Source organism: Cherax quadricarinatus, chromosome 60 (genome assembly GCF_038502225.1).
Source record: "Cherax quadricarinatus isolate ZL_2023a chromosome 60, ASM3850222v1, whole genome shotgun sequence".
Classification (NCBI taxonomy): Eukaryota; Metazoa; Arthropoda; class Malacostraca; order Decapoda; family Parastacidae; genus Cherax; species Cherax quadricarinatus.
Genome location: NC_091351.1, coordinates 10,410,969 through 10,423,225, shown reverse-complemented (window position 1 = coordinate 10,423,225; position 12,257 = coordinate 10,410,969). Strand labels below are relative to the sequence as shown.

General features: G+C 46.9%; 1 protein-coding gene across 1 annotated transcript in view; it reads right to left on the bottom strand.

Annotated features, from left to right (window-relative positions):
- LOC128694435 (uncharacterized) overlaps positions 1-12,257 on the bottom strand; it is a 229,350-nt gene that overhangs the window by 80,555 nt on the left and 136,538 nt on the right. The gene's annotated exons all lie outside the window — the stretch shown is intronic.

Here is a 12,257-nt window from a genome sequence, read left to right as displayed (position 1 = left end):
CCTTCAACTCTCCCCCCCTCATCCTTCAACTCTCCCCTCATCCTTCAACTCTCCCCCCTCATCCTTCAACTCCCCCCTCATCCTTCAACTCCCCCCTCATCCTTCAACTCCCCCTCATCCTTCAACTCCCCCCTCATCCTTCAACTCTCCCCCCCTCATCCTTCAACTCTCCCCCCCTCATCCTTCAACTCTCCCCCCCCTCATCCTTCAACTCTCCCCCCCCTCATCCTTCAACTCTCCCCCCCCCTCATCCTTCAACTCTCCCCCCATCATCCTTCAACTCTCCCCCCCTCATCCTTCAACTCTCCCCCCCTCATCCTTCAACTCTCCCCCCTCATCCTTCAACTTTCCCCCTCATCCTTCAAATCTCCCCACCTCATCCTTCAAATCTCCCCACCTCATCCTTCAAATCTCCCCACCTCATCCTTCAACTCCCCACCTCATCCTTCAACTCCCCACCTCATCCTTCAACTCCCCACCTCATCCTTCAACTCCCCACCTCATCCTTCAACTCCCCACCTCATCCTTCAACTCCCCACCTCATCCTTCAACTCCCCACCTCATCCTTCAACTCCCCACCTCATCCTCCAACTCCCCCTCATCCTCCAACTTCCCCCTCACCCACGTCACTACCATGACTGCTTCTCAGTGTCCACAATGCTTTATACAGTGTACATACTTGACTTAATAGCTAAGAACTCGTTATTAAAAAAAAAGTAATCCATTCAATTTGATGCGTCGCCTGAAAGTTCAATGTGTCAAGTTCCTTGACTCACGCCAAACAATAACTATCGTAAAATTATAAGAAAGTTGAGAAATATGCAGGTGTGAGGGGTACCAGAGATGTGCATGTGTAAATACGTGAGATTTAAAAGCTGCTAGAATGGTGCACACACACATATATATATATATATATATATATATATATATATATATATATATATATATATATATATATATATATATATATATATATATATATATATATATAGTGTCGTGTTGTTAATGTTCTTCACTGGTAGTTGGTATTTCTGACAGAAAATTAAAAGAATTAATGGACACAAACACTTGTCAAAGCAACCCGTGTTTACAATGTATATATACAGAAGCTTTTGATAACTTACATTTTTTTAGATCTCTTCAGAACAATGCTCTTCTCGTGTTCATGTACAGTTGTACACCGTTATATATCGCAGTCCAAAACAAACTAGCAAGAGTGACATGCTAAGGAGCACAGCCCCTCGTTGTGCTCCACTGCTTCCTTCTCTTGTCCACCCTCTTGTTATCCAAACTAATTCCTGTGGTATATTTGTTCCTGGTGAATGAGTTAAGAGGCAGCATCTTGCATCAGCTGGTACACATGGTAGTGGTGGTGTACATGGTAGTGGTGGTGACATGGTAGCGGTGGTACACATGGTAGTGGTGGTGATATGGTAGTGGTGTACATGGTAGTGGTGCACATGGTAGTGGTGGTACACATGGTAGTGGTGACATGGTAGTGGTGGTACACATGGTAGTGGTGGTGCACATGGTAGTGACATGGTAGTGGTGGTGCACATGGTAGTGGTGCACATGGTAGTGGTGACATGGTAGTGGTGGTACACATGGTAGTGGTGGTGCACATGGTAGTGGTGACATGGTAGTGGTGCACATGGTAGTGGTGCACATGGTAGTGGTACACATGGTAGTGATGGTGACATGGTAGTGGTGGTGCACATTGTAGTGGTGGTGCACATGGTGGTGGTGATAGTGGTGGTGCACATGGTAGTGGTGGTGCACATGGTAGTGGTGTTGACATGGTAGTGGTGGTGCACATGGTAGTGGTGCACATGGTAGTGGTACACATGGTAGTGGTGGTGCACATGGTAGTGGTGGTACACATGGTAGTGGTGGTACACATGGTAGTGGTGGTACACATGGTAGTGGTGGTACACATGGTAGTGGTGGTGCACATGGTAGTGGTGGTGCACATGGTAGTGGTGGTGACATACGGAAGAGGATTCATTATGATGTCTGAGGCTACCGCTAGCCGGAGGAAAGAAAAACGAAAGAATAGAAGAAACAAGAAGGAATATAAAGAAAAGCAGAGAGAAGAGGCAGGGAGAGTGATTGGAAAATGGTTCAGAAAATAGACAATAGAGGAGGTTGAAAAATAAGGGTGAGAGTATTCCCCCGCGGGGCTCCAGTCAACCCACCGACCTCATGTCTGGCCGGGTCAAGTATGTGCCCCGGGCATCTCTCACCAAGCCTGGGGCAAACATGCATTCATTTCCCCATCAACAATGGCTGCACATTACTCAACTCATGCCCTGGATAGTTTTTTTTTCTGTTTCCAAACAGGATGAGTCGAGGATTTTTTTTCTTATTCACGTATGTTAGAGATTATACTCAACTTTTTCTTTAAAATGCAATTAAGAGAGCAAATCTGAGTTAAAATTGTGATAATTTACGAGTGAACGAAATACAACCATTAGTTGTGTTATTGATAACAAATATAAATTTCCAGGAGACGTAAAGACTGAGCATTAAGTAGGATCACTGTTGTACATGATGGTAACACTATAATAAACGATAACAAGCAGTAATTTTGTTACAGTACACTAACAAATAACGATGAGTTAACATCCAAATTATATTAAACGTCGTGGCAGCTCATTTCGCTCGCAACCAAAAGCACCTGGGTTCAATACTCAGGTGAGGGGAGACATGTGAGACCGACTCCTTACACCTGCTGCCCCTATTAAGATAAGATTTTGTATGGATTTTTAACCCCGGAGGGTTAGCCACCCAGGATAACTCAAGAAAGGCAGTACGTCGTAGAGGGACTGTCTGTTTTATTTCCATTGGGGTCCTCAATCTTGTCCTCCAGGATGCAGTCCGCACCATTTGACTAACACCCAGATACCTACTTGCTGCCTAGGTGAACGGGACAACAGGTGTAATGAAACACGCCCAGTGTTTCGACCCTTTCCGCTTCACACGGACACTCATTGTGTCGTCGTGTGCAGCGAGAGCATTGCCTACCAGGTCACGGGCCTCCACGAAGTAAACAAGTGCCTGGGAGTACATGGCTGACGGTTGTGTGTTCTATCCTCAGGGAGAAGACTTGGAAGATACTAATGGAAATAAGCCACACTGCTTGATTTCTTGGCTTATCCTGGGTTAGATGAAGATAATAATACTTCATATGATTGGGGAGACTTCGTATATATCACAGCAACCAGCAGTTTCAACTGGTAAAGTCAACAACACTCGGCCCTCGATGCTATACCTAACCTATAGAATAACACCATACGTGCTAGATCACCACAGGGGTGATAACTCCGTGGATGTGATAACCTCATACATGCCATGTCAACAATGACCCACATCACACTGGGATAGCGTTATACCTTGAGGCAGTGGTCATCGGACAAGTTTTTTTTTCTTTGAAGAGGAACTCTGTTGTCATGGCGCTTTCTAGCCGTGCGGGCATCCAGTGAACTGCTACCAGTCACTCTGACCGCAGCCGCCTTGCCATGCACAACACACAGTCATCTGTTTCGTAAGACGATCACTGCCGCCTTGCCAAAGGCCACTTGGTTGTCGTGTGTGTTGTTGGATACAGTGGCGACACACGACACTGCACTCTCGAGTTCACACTTCAACCTATTTCTCACTAGTTACCTTGTATATTACAGTTCTCGGGGAACAAGTCAAGGCCTCGAATTGTCAGTTTCTTAGAGCAATGTATATGTTGGGGGATCTGGGTCGGGGCCTGGCGGGCATATGGTGTTGCAGGTTATTGACGCTAGCAATACCGTCGTGGCCAGCTTGGTCTTGTGCAAACAAAATGCCACACCACACCCGTGGACCATCAGAGAGGCTGCATTTCTCCATCGATTTTACACAGGCTACACATACTGTCACAAGTATAATGCAACACCCATTGCCGTAACCAGGGGACCTGGTCTGGGACCGATAACCCTTAAAACCGCCTACAGGTAACTTCAGGTTTGGCATTGCAAATTATGATTTCACAGTATCACGGATCTGAACAACAGAAGTATGAACACAAGTGTTCTCAGCCGGATACACCAGCACCTCACCTCAGCAGGTGGGACACCTGTCACGCTCATCAACACACAAAAACAACTGCTTCCTCGCCTTATTTTGGAGATCTTTCAAAAGGACTCGACTAAACATGTTGGCAATGAAAAACAAATGACTACGACTAGGTTTCCCAGTTGACGGCCTGGTTAGTAGAGCTGTTGGTGTTGGCAGCAAGCACGTCACTGTAGACACCACAGACTGTCATAAAAGATAGGAATTAAAAACTAGACGGAGAACCGTACATGAAAAAGCTGGAGAAAAAGAGGGAACACAGTCGCAGTATACAAGATACATGGTAGTACCACCACTATGGATCGTCTGAAGGGGGCGGGATCAACATGACACCTCGAATGGAAACTGAATACCGTACGAGAGAAACCAGGGGTCCAGGAGCTACAGCTAGACTCTCGTGACTACAGGCAAACATTTCGCACTTTCTCTGAGTGAATATACATCGACAAATAATATATATATAAGCCAAAATGATATATTCACCAAGTGACCCCCCCTACTCTCCTCCACTACCTCCCTCCCCCCGTAACAAACCCAGTCAGGTATTAATCTTTAATCCTCTTCCTCCGTCCCTCCTCTCCTCAGCAGACCTATAACCTCTTCCTCCTCCTCACCCCAAACCCAGCCTCGGTCCCCCCCCACCTGCCACGTGGTGTGAGGTTTTTACCACAAGTCAAGGTGGAGGTCGACTGAGGTTACTCGACTTTGCTCGCCTACCCTCACACCCTCCCTCCCTCCCTCCCTCCCACCAACCCTCCCACCTACCCTCCAACACTCCCACCCTCCCTCCCACCTACCCTCCTACACTCCCACCCTCCCTCCCACCTACCCTCCCTTCCTCCATCTTACTCTCAAACAAGGTTGACGAGAGATAACCCATTAATACCCTTCGCTCGCAACTAATTATTGTAATATATTTAATCTCTTAATTAAAAAGTTCACTGAATTAATTAGTTTTCACAATTTACTGAACGAATTTGTATGTCAAATTTTGCTATAATGAGACCGAGCCAAACTTGGCAAAACTGCCTATTTAGACTAGGAACTCTAGGAGTACTAGTAGCACTTAGCTAGTAATGGGCCAAGGTAACCCAGCAAGAACACCTAGTCCTAGAGTCACTAGTCACCACTCCCAGAGCCACAGTGACCTCCAGTAACACTTCTGCTGTCAGACACCAAATGTACTATCCAAGTGCCGCCAGATGGTCTACTAGGTAGTCCACCAGAAGACACGGCAAGTCGTCCACCTGACGACAACCCGTGTGGGTGGTGGAGACGACCTCAACACCACACCTGGTGGAAGAACAAGGAGAGTCACAGACAATGACTTCCTCTGCAATAAAATTAATTGAAGGAAAAAAAATACCTTGAACGTGTGCCAAGAAGAGAAGTGGTGGGTTCTTAGCCAGGTTAATTAAGCCGCTCAAACCTCGCCTCCACGTTAAGGTGACCCAACGTGGGCAGACAGAAACTTGGTGTTAAGAGCACAGGCTGAAGGCAGCGTGGTGTACTAATTATGGAAAAGAATACGAAGCGAAGAAATTAAAATACACTGGTAATTTAAAAAGTATAATTTAGAGAGCAAAAGAGTTCCTGAAATGTTTCGGTCATTTAGACCAAAAATAGTTGGAAGTTGCCTGAAAAATGCCCCAGCCTTTAGCTGGGGCATTTTTCAGGCTAAGAGTGAATAGAGACGCATGGTTGTGGGGCTTTGATGTGGTGTTGGAGTTTGGCATCGATGCAGGAATTCCGGGAAATAGTTGGAGTCCCAGAAGTCCTGAAAGATGGGCGAGGATGTTGTGGTTCAGTGAGTCACGTGAATAATGATCGTACACGTCTGGAAAAATTTGGAACTCAGTACTGATGAATATTTTTAATTTCGGGTAACCAAAAATTCCACTCTTTAGTTTTTCTTTTTGCAATACCTCTGATGGGTTTCGAGAGTTTTCCTACTCTCGCAGCCCGGCCCTGGACCAGGCTTGTCTGGTGTTTGCCTGGTAAATCAGGCTGTTGCTGCTTATGGTCATCTGGCCCACATATCCATCACAACCTGGTTGATCCGGCACTTGGCTGATGTATTTGTCTAGTTTCATTATGAATATTTCTACAGGTGTTTCAGGAGTGTTTCTGAAATCTTCTGGTAAGATTTTGAAAAAAAAAAAAATCTGGGGCCACGGATGTTGATACATGGTTCTCTTGTTGTGTCCACGGCGCCCCTGCCTTTTACTGGGTTTATTCTACATTGCCAATTTCTCTTTCACCTGTGGGCATGACAGGTGTTTACGGGGCAAGTGAAGAGCCGGAGGAAAGAAAACACCTGGTGAGAGTGAGACAACACACTAATGCGTCAGGTGTTACTTGTGACTTCCTGTGTGACAACATTTATCAGGTATTGATTGTGACTCCCTGTGTAACACATGTCAAGGATTGCTTGTAACTTCCATGACAAAAATCTTGGTGTCACTAACTCGATGATTAATTTTTTTGAGGGGTAACACGCAGGCAGTTTAGACCATGGAAAACTATGCTTCCCACTTCCCTTTAAATGTACGGAAGCGGAAGCGAGAACCAGTAAAGACTGCGAAGAAAACAGGAAGCAACAACAACTCACAATAAGAGGTGGCAACTTGGACAGGAAGAGAGGGAAAAAAATAGCTGAATAATGGGGAGAGAGAGAGAGAGAGAGAGAGAGAGAGAGAGAGAGAGAGAGAGAGAGAGAGAGAGAGAGAGAGAGAGAGAGAGAGAGAGAGAGAGAGAGATTCGAAGACGAAAAAAGAAAAATATTTTGATTAGCAAATACAATGAAAAGAAGCAGGGAGATGTGAAAATCTTCGCTAGACGCCTAAAACTAAGCCACAAAATTCCCAAAAACAATACAAGGCTCCCAGTGACCGTAGCTACGAAATTGTTGCCTCTGAAGTGAATAAGTATAGAGATGAGTGATGGTGTGTTCTATGAGCAGGAGCAGGAGCAGGAGCAACACAGGTCACCAGTAATGAGGAACCAGGTGAAGACCACAGTCTCTCTCCTGGTGATGCACACGACACTTCACAACTAAAGAGCTAAATAAATCTCGAGTAAATTGCGTTATACGAGGAACAACAGCTGACATACTTCACAAGGAACTCAAGAACTACCTTACAAGACATTGTATACTAGATAATGTCTAAGGAAATATAGGAGACAATATGTAACTTATAATGACTAACGAAAAACACAAAACGAAGGGATACATATATCGTAAAAAAAGAACGACGAACAACAGGTGTCAAAAGTACAGGTATTAATTGTTGAGGGTCACAGGTCATAGCACTGACCCTTGACCCATCCATCCCTCCTCCCTGAGAGGTAGGTGAGCTTCAATTTGCAGTCCTTGTTGATCGAGTCGAGAGAAAATGTGTTTATTGGTATTCGCACATCAGAGGAATCCAGCTTTCTCTGACTACATGACGTAGCGTTACTGAAGGCTATGTGGGCACTGAGCAAAGACGGAGGGAGGTATGAAGTTAGGTAGGTTGCTTGCTTGCTTGCTTGTTCTCTCCCTCTGTGCCATGTTTGGGCACAAGGAGAGGCTGAATGCCAACAAGCAGGCTCTCAGGAATGTCCTGAAACCAGTCCTGCTTGCAGGTAAACATCGTATCTCTTCACCACCACCACAACAACATCCCCACACATCACTGGTATCTCTCACCACCACCACAACATCCCCACACATCACTGGTATCTCTCACCACCACCACAACAACATCCCCACACATCACTGGTATCTCTCACCACCACCACAACATCATCCCCACACATCACTGGTATCTCTCACCACCACCACCACAACATCCCCACACATCACTGGTATCTCTCACCGCCACCACCACAACATCCCCACACATCACTGGTATCTCTCACCGCCACCACCACAACATCCCCACACATCACTGGTATCTCTCACCACCACCACAACAACATCCCCACACATCACTGGTATCTCTCACCACCACCACAACATCCCCACACATCACTGGTATCTCTCACCACCACCACCACAACATCCCCACACATCACTGGTATCTCTCACCACCACCACAACATCCCCACACATCACTGGTATCTCTCACCACCACCACAACATCCCCACACATCACTGGTATCTCTCACCACCACCACCACAACATCCCCACACATCACTGGTATCTCTCACCACCACCACCACAACATCCCCACACATCACTGGTATCTCTCACCACCACCACCACCACAACATCCCCACACATCACTGGTATCTCTCACCACCACCACAACAACATCCCCACACATCACTGGTATCTCTCACCACCACCACAACATCCCCACACATCACTGGTATCTCTCACCACCACCACAACAACATCCCCACACATCACTGGTATCTCTCACCACCACCACAACAACATCCCCACACATCACTGGTATCTCTCACCACCACCACAACATCCCCACACATCACTGGTATCTCTCACCACCACCACAACAACATCCCCACACATCACTGGTATCTCTCACCACCACCACAACAACATCCCCACACATCACTGGTATCTCTCACCACCACCACCACAACATCCCCACACATCACTGGTATCTCTCACCACCACCACAACAACATCCCCACACATCACTGGTATCTCTCACCACCACCACAACAACATCCCCACACATCACTGGTATCTCTCACCACCACCACAACAACATCCCCACACATCACTGGTATCTCTCACCACCACCACAACAACATCCCCACACATCACTGGTATCTCTCACCACCACCACAACAACATCCCCACACATCACTGGTATCTCTCACCACCACCACAACAACATCCCCACACATCACTGGTATCTCTCACCACCACCACAACATCCCCACACATCACTGGTATCTCTCACCACCACCACAACATCCCCACACATCACTGGTATCTCTCACCACCACCGCCACCACAACAACAACAACATCCCCACACATCACTGGTATCTCTCACCACCACCGCCACCACAACAACATCCCCACACATCACTGGTATCTCTCACCACCACCACCACCACAACAACAACAACATCCCCACACATCACTGGTATCTCTCACCACCACCGCCACCACAACAACATCCCCACACATCACTGGTATCTCTCACCACCACCGCCACCACAACAACATCCCCACACATCACTGGTATCTCTCACCACCACCGCCACCACAACAACATCCCCACACATCACTGGTATCTCTCACCACCACCGCCACCACAACAACATCCCCACACATCACTAGTATCTCTCACCACCACCGCCACCACAACAACATCCCCACACACCACTAGTATCTCTCACCACCACCGCCACCACAACAACATCCCCACACATCACTAGTATCTCTCACCACCACCACAACAACAACATCCCCACACACCACTAGTATCTCTCACCACCACCGCCACCACAACAACATCCCCACACACCACTAGTATCTCTCACCACCACCGCCACCACAACAACATCCCCACACACCACTAGTATCTCTCACCACCACCGCCACCACAACAACATCCCCACACACCACTAGTATCTCTCACCACCACCACAACAACAACATCCCCACACACCACTAGTATCTCTCACCACCACCGCCACCACAACAACATCCCCACACACCACTAGTATCTCTCACCACCACCACCACCACCACAACAACATCCCCACACACCACTAGTATCTCTCACCACCACCACAACAACAACAACATCCCCACACACCACTAGTATCTCTCACCAGCAGCACCACAACAACAACATCCCCACACACCACTAGTATCTCTCACCACCACCACAACAACAACATCCCCACACACCACTAGTATCTCTCACCAGCAGCACCACAACAACATCCCCACACACCACTAGTATCTCTCACCAGCAGCACCACAACAACATCCCCACACACCACTAGTATCTCTCACCAGCAGCACCACAACATCAGTACACACTTACAGATGCTGTCAAAATTCTCAATAATACTTGTGCAGGGAATGAGATACTTTGCCTCTTATACATTATTTTTAATTAACCTCCAACGGTATTCGGTAGTGGATACTGGTATTAGCTAGTGGAGATTGGTATAAAGTAGTGGATTGAATGTTCGTGGATGGTGGTGGGGTTGGATGGCGACTGATTAATGGTAGTAGGTGGTACTTTTAACGTCACTGGGTACATAGATACCTCTTACCCAACGTCTGAATACTTCAAGCAGGTGCTGGTGTTTTTTTTTTACACGGTGTACGACATACCAGCAGGTACTGGTGTTTCATAGCACATTTTCCCCTTACTGTGACCCACAACAGTCTTCTAACACAAATGTATTTAATTTTTCTTTTGCTGATGAGTGGTGATGATTGAGAGGGAGGGAGGGTACCTGGTTGTGGGGTGGTGATATGCATAATTATGGGACTTAATTTTGGTGTGTGGATGTGTGATGTGGTTGAGTGGTGTATGGATGAGTGACGTTGAGGACGGCGGGTGTTAAAGTAGTTATTTAAAGCTGTATAGCGTGTAGGATGGATGCAACCTGAAGGTTGTACAGTTAAGAGTCCTTGACGTCTGACCTACAAAAGTTTGCCAGTGTAGCAGCAACTTGTGCTAGTAAAAGGCGTTAACAAACCAAGTGAACCCCAATACACAGTGCAACGCTAACGATTACGTAGAACACACACACACACACAGCTATGGCCTGTGAACCTTTACCTATCTGCAAATTGTCGCGCCCTGTGTGGTGCGTTTCTCTTAAAGTGTGCGCTATTTGTTGTAAATGGGATAAGTCAGGCTTTCAGTTCCCTGGTGTGTCTTTTGAGATTGTTCCTTCACCACACCTGGTACTGAATATCCCATGTTTTAGATAAAAGTCTTGCTCTGGAGAAACCGTAGGTTGTCTTATGACAAGAGTAAGACAGCATGGGTCTCTGTGTTCAACTTCCTGTCTACCACGGTAAATTCACCTCCTACCTTTACTGTCACCAGCTACAAGCAGAGAGAGTTGGACACAAAGACTAAGAAAGACACAGATGGTCTTTGAATATTCTCATCGTGCGATGCGAAACACCGGTTTACTCTCTCTCCCATTCCACATCGACTTTCTCCAGCTTTCTTCATTACCCCCAGACCGCTGTTCCTCAACATTCTTCTACTTCGTTGTTTCATTGTGTTGACAGTGGCGTGAGGCTGTCACAGTACATGCTGCTTCACCTACTAATTACTGTTACAATTTTATGCGAAATTCAAAAGCATACAAGAAAATCGACGACCCTGTGCTTGTAACTGTCGCCGCTCTGGCTACATTATCCTATGAAAATAAAAAAAATCAACCGAGGTGTGCACCCTCTTCTGGCAACCCAACACTGTCTTTAGGAAGGCACCGAGTCTATCACTGGAAGATCAACAATGGGATCAAGCAAGTCTTCCAGTGCGACTGGGAGGTACAGTGTGCCCAGGTAGCAATACATGCATTTTTGTCCTGGTGTATGGCTTCTAGTGAGCTAGTGAAGCAGTCACACAGTGGGACACCCTTATAGACTCTTCAAGCAGACCAGCTCCTCCCGGAGAGCACAGTCCCACTGGGACAAACTGATCATGAAAAAAATCGCCGATACAATGCTGAACAAAGCGTCAGGAAAGGACAAAGCTCGCCTCCTAGTGGTGATGGCACCATATTCAAGATTCATTTTAACTGTTCCCAGTTCCTCCCGGGCATTCGAATCGACCCACAGGCTATTCGGATTGGTATAGCTCTCTGGTTAGCTGCCCCCATACTCACCGAACATAGGTGCATTTGCGGCAGGGCGTCAGCTGATAAGTTTGGACTACATGGTCTCGTCTGTCATACATCAGAAAGGAAGTATGCCAGACAAGAGGTGAACGACATCATAAAGAGAGTCTCGCCACAGCCCGTTGCCCGGCAGAACGGGAACCTCAAGTACTGAGGTCTGACGAAAGCCAAAAGTGTCCAGATAGAGTCACCATGCCACCCTGGAAGGATGATAAGAAGATTGCATGAGACTACACCTGTGCCTCTACGCTGGCTGACACCTACTTGCCATACTCTGAAGCCGAAAGGGTTGGAGCCGCCAGTTT